The sequence below is a fragment of the Pteropus medius genome, unplaced genomic scaffold (genome assembly GCF_902729225.1).
Source record: "Pteropus medius unplaced genomic scaffold, Ma_sr-lr_union100, whole genome shotgun sequence".
NCBI classification, from domain to species: domain Eukaryota; kingdom Metazoa; phylum Chordata; class Mammalia; order Chiroptera; family Pteropodidae; genus Pteropus; species Pteropus medius.
The window spans coordinates 10,973,102-10,978,012 of NW_024350926.1; positions in this window are offsets into that span (position 1 = coordinate 10,973,102).

Sequence of the window (4,911 nt, forward strand, 5' to 3'; positions counted from 1 at the left end):
TTTTACCAAGGGGACATGAATGAGCTTTAGTCGAAGCAGCAGACATGTACAATGCCTCCAAATTCTAGCATTTTAAGATTCTTCTTTAGTTCTGAATCCAAGTCACAAATCCATATTCAGAAATGGAACTACAAAACTTGAAAAGATTTACGAATAATACTTCCGCTGGAGGGGCAGCTAATTGGGGCAAGATCAGGTTTGACCAGGAATCACTGCCAAGGATAAATATTACAGGACTTGGGTGTGGGCACCAGAGAGCAAGTTTTACTTCTGATTAAGCATTAGTGACGAGCTAGTTGGGTTCTGTCAGAACACGGAGGCCTGAAGGCTCTGGGTTGAGAAAGATCGATTTTGAAAGAGCGAGGGCTTTGCCCGAAAAACGAGAGGCCACTGCCACTATAAAGCTTCAAGCAAAAGGAGAACTTGATATTTTCCCCCCAGATTTAATGTCACTATTCATGTTCATTCGAAAGTGCTAAATCAGAGGCTTGCTGAATTCAGAAGTGATTTTTATTTTATTTGTTTCCAATTGAGATTTATAGTTCCACTTGCTTTCAAGTGAAATATTAGGCAGTTATGATTTTCTGTTCCATAATGGAGCCAAATTTTTGTTTCTGTAAATATAGCTTAGAAATGAAGATGTGAACCCAAAGGCAAAAATACATGGAAAGATATTCAATTTGAGAAAAAAAAAAACACACCTTTTTTTTTTCATATAATGAGAGATAAAGTAAGCCATTTTCGTGTAGTAAGTAACATTCAAAGGGACCCTGGTAAATGACATTCTTGCCTGTTTCTAGAAGCTGGTCCTAGTCTAGAACAGTAGAAGAGAAGAGCATTCCAGAATATACTTCGGTTGAAGGGGTCCGTTGCAAGACTAGTGTGGGTCTGTGGCTTCTCAGTGGATTCATTAGGACCCCTCTTCCTTGACTGACTGGAGTTTTTATTACTTTGCACGATAGATTGATAATTAGCGGCAGAGGTGATAATATTTTATACCATGCAACGAATGCGATACAACGTGTCATAACAGAGCCATAGTCTTTCCCTGGGAGTCACACGGCCACCAGGGGAAGCTTTGCCTCCGCATCTCTTCTCTCGAAAGGGGCTGTGGATGACGTGGGAATAACAGCACAGCAGGCTTTTCTGGTCCTTGCCAGGCTGCTGGGGGCAGTGGAGGGTCCCTGTTCTGACTTGTACAGTGGCAGATTTTACTACACAAGTTCTGTTCCTCGGCATATGTCACAAGCTCCGGGACAGCCAGGTGTCAGTATATTCCCAGGTTCATGGAGATGAACCAATTCTAAGACCCAGGGAGGGTGGGTAGTGATGTGGGTTGCTTTGTGATCTCTATCAGTGTTTCTTGGACAAGATATGCCTGATCTGAGCAGGGTTTACTTCAAGTGGCTTTGTGGCATTTGGCACATCAGTTAAAAGTAGGATGTATCCATTTAGGGCACCCACCTGGTTCCGGCCAGAGAAATGACCTGTCCAATCAAACGAACAAAAATCTAGAGTTTCCAGAGATCGTTGAAAGCAATAGGACTATTTATACGCTCTCATCCGCACAAAACAAACCACACACACGCACACATACACACACACACAAAAGCAAAAGCAAACAAACAAATAAAACAAACCCCCCAAACTGTATGGTGTCTTCTTGGAAAATTCACTTAATACTATAAAGATAAAATTTATCTGATGTTTTCATATATTTTATATTATCAGAATTTATCTGATTTTTCAAAGACATTTAATACTGGGTATTTTTAGAATGTGCTGAGCTAAAATAGAAAAAAAATTTTACTAAATGTTGGTTAAATGAAAAAAAAAGAGAGAAAACAGAAATGCAGCCTCTTGCTGATATGAGCTCAGGTTACGAAGCCCTTGAGGACCAGGACTGGACCCCAGTCCACACAACTATCAGGTGGTCTGAAAAAGCAGGCTGACTTGAATCAAAAGAATCTGTCATGTACGGACAGCTCTGCTCGCCGGTCATTTGTGAGTAAGCAGACTTTGCAGACTTTGCAGATCACAGCCTTGCTCTCAAATTTCGGTCCCACACCAGGACCGCTGGCATCCCCTGAGAGCTTGTTAGAAATGCATGATCTTGCACCCAACTCTGGACCCACTGAATCAGAATCTGCATTTTAACAAGCCCGCTGGTGATTTGTTTGTACTCTAACATTTGAGAAGTACTGCTTTATAGTGATCACTATGCTTCCCTGCCCCCTTTCTTTGACTAATCTGGCCATATACTGAGAGAAGACTCGATTTCTTGAACATGGGCTGCTTAGTGGTCTCTGCCATGAATTTATTCATCGAGGTGCTCTCTCTCCACTGGCTGCATGCTTGCTGTCCTTAGGAAATGATTATATCCTGTAATCATATCTGTGGGAGGCGCATTTATCTATAGGAACTATACTTGGGAAGTTGTCTTTAAGTAGAATGACACGCTACAACCCAAAGCTATGTGTGCGGCTGTAGAATGCAAAGCTGACCAGCTGCTCCGTTTTACCACTAGGTGGAGATAGAGTGATTTTGAGGATTTTTTTTTTTTCAGGGCGGTGAACTAGGGCAAGAACACTTCTACACTTAGCAAGCTGAAAGGGACTTAAGAAATCATTTAGCGTGAAGCCTACCACCTTAATTTTGCAGCTGAGAAAACTGGGTTTTAGAGATATTAAGGAAAATTGCTTCTGTCTTACAAATGGAAGCCTTCTAGAACTACTAGGGGAAGTTGCTAATAGACCTTGATTTTTCAGCCATTTTCATCCATAGGTTAGTGTGTTATCCTCCAGCATGAAGGAAGACGCGATGTGACACCTATACTGCCTCCATGCTGCCACTAAAACTAAGGACCAGTACAGTGACTTTCACTGGTAAGAACGGGCCAGGACACAATGACCGGTCCTTGTTCCTGTATTGTAATTGATCTCAGATGAGTGGTAATCGTCCTCCCTTTCTCCAATAAAGAAATACTCAAGCATCTCATGAAGTCCTACAGGATTAGATTAGATTTGTTTTCACATTCCTGGCATTTACACCTGCTATTGGGCTCAAGTTAAGTAGCCTGGAACAGGGCTTCAGAGAGCAGGTTAAGGAAGTTTTTCAGAGCTTGAAATCCGTTATTCTGAAGAAAGGAAAGGAGTGTGACTTGAGGGCTTGAGGGACATTAGGAATGGCCTTCTCCAGCCTCTGTGTGTACACGTTACAGGTGAGAGGCACCTGAGAGCAAGGATGGAATGTGCGGCTTCCGGCGGCAGAGCCCTTGCATGCTTCTTTGTTCCACAGGGGACGCTAACAGGTATTTCGGTCCATATCTTTCTGTTTTGTTTGTTGGTGTGTTTTAACCGCAAAAGGATTATTTCCACTCATCACATCGAAAAGCGTGTTTAAAAGTTAAGTTTTAGGTCGTGCTTCTGGCTTAAAAACTGCTTCCTAAATACCCAAGTATTCGGTGCTATAGTGACATTTGCCTTTTGACATTTCCGTAACATGGTTGATTATGATAATCTAAAATTTCCACCACTGAGTCCTGGCTACTATCATCAACTTCTATACAAAACAAACAAACAAACAAACAAAACAGGTAAAACGCTAAATCAGCATATTCAGAATTCACAAGTCCAAGCAGCCAGGAGCTGCTTATGCAGGTGGCAGGGGCAGAGGCCGCTGCAGGTGTCTGGCCTCCAGCTCTTGCATCACTGGGCCAACGAGGTGCTCAGAACCTGCACGTTTCTGGAGCAGTGGCGGCTCAGTGCAGGTGCTTCGTGGCACTGAGTCACTCGCTATTAAAAAGGCACCACAAGGAACACTCGGGTGACCTAAAACTAGAGCAGGAGCTTAAAATGAAAGGAATACAATGCAGGGGCGCCGATGTCCTGAGGCATGCTGAGAGATGACCGACCAGCCTCCTGCGTGGTCTGAGAAGGATGGTGGAGAGCCCGCCTCCCGGTGTGGTTCAGGGCTGCAGCCCCTGTCCTGGGCTCTGCGAGGCCCCTGGCGAGCTAAGGGCAGCCAGGTGTGGTCCCGCCTCACGAGGTCTGGGTGAGAAAGGCTTGCATCAGGATGCTCGCTCTGGAAACTTTCCCTGCCTCATCTCCTGTTCCAGAAGACTGACAGAACACTCCTCCGCAAAGCTCGGTGGAGTCCAGAGTTAATGGGTGTGAAGCGTCCAGGAAGCGCAGAATCTGGCACAGGTGGGGCCTCAGTAAGCGGACCTTCTCTCCATCAAGGCGCTGGCTTCTCTGCGTGGCAGCTTCCTCACCTTGACTCCGCCCACTCCCACGGGGACCCGGAGTAAGACCCCGTGACAAGTAGGCCTTGAAAACTATGGCGTTCTACCTACAAATACGGGGCGTTATTATGATTAAAGGTGAAGAGAAAATGCCTCGGAGTCTGAAGACTCTGGTCTGACAATATGAAGGGCCCCCTCGGCTGGGAACAGAAACCGACGAGCCATTCCGGAATGGGAGCATTTGGTGGCTGGCAGTGACAGTCGCTTAAACTGAAACTTCCTACTGAGTTGCAGTGTGGAAACCGCACTTTCTGGGACAGCGCCACCCACACCTGCTGATAAAATCGTCTACCCCAACGCAGGTGTACACCCACCCTCAGGTCCTAACTGGGTCGGGGGTGGCCCGAGGGTGGGGAGGATAGGTTCCCCCAGCTGGGTGTGGGATGTGAGTTTGTTCAATGACGACGAGCAGAGATGAATAAGGCAAATAAGTTTCTCAATTACTCGGTTAACCAAACCGCCGATGAGCCCATTTGTGCCGCCCAAGCCCGGACAGGGCTCGTGGCTGCGTTGGGGTGTTTTAAATGGAGAAGGGGCGACAGCGTGGCGGTGACACGTGGGGTCCAGGAGAGACCGGGCGGACTTGCGCGTCCCCCGCCCGGCTTCCC